Here is an 840-nt window from a genome sequence, read left to right as displayed (position 1 = left end):
CCACACAAACACACTCACACACACGATAAGCAGCAGTGTTGTGCGGAGGCCATTGTTAATGCAGTAGCGGTTGTACATGTGTCGTACATTAAAGGATAATTCCACCTTAGTGCGAGTTGTGGAAGCACCAGGTAGAAATATTTGACGCCAACATCGTGTAAATACACATTAAACAGCCGCCGCTAATGCTGAATTACTGCAACTGCAATTGTTGAGCTGCATTATTTGCACATCGTGGCAAATAATCAGCTACAATTTTGCATTTTTTTATCTGTTTTATATCATTTAAAATTCATTATATATGTTTTTTGGGACAAAAACACAATATGTGAAAATGTCCCTTTGCTGGGAACGTTTTTTTTTTTTTACTATTTTATACATCAACAGATACAATTAATAATACAAAGAAATCTGTGGTCGCCAGATATAAACATGTTTTATTTTCAAGTAGTTTCTATCTATGAATGGGTCTTGAAAATCCTTATTGTGACAAGTGAAAATGTGAAGAATATATTACCTGTTCCAAAATATATATCTAATATATTTTGCTGCATAACAAATTCATAAAAACTTAAACTTGATTTTAAAAATTACCCGAAATAAGTTGAGTGACATAATATCTATTAGTTGCTCAACTGAAAACTGTTTCACAGCGAGTGACCAGACTTTATGAAATTTACTTTGGCAACTACAAATCATTTCCAGTCCCTGTTGTTACATTGGTGGTGACAAATCTCACAGACATTATTTATTCTCAAAATTCAGGCAGATCAAACTAACTATGTTGCCTGGCGCTGCTACCGAGTAAGTATGAGAATTTATTTTGCAGTTTGGGTGGAA

Source organism: Morone saxatilis, unplaced genomic scaffold, assembly GCF_004916995.1.
Source record: "Morone saxatilis isolate NCDOM2014 unplaced genomic scaffold, NCSU_SB_2.0 Contig6, whole genome shotgun sequence".
In the NCBI taxonomy this organism is placed as follows: Eukaryota; Metazoa; Chordata; class Actinopteri; family Moronidae; genus Morone; species Morone saxatilis.
This window is presented reverse-complemented; position numbering follows the sequence as displayed.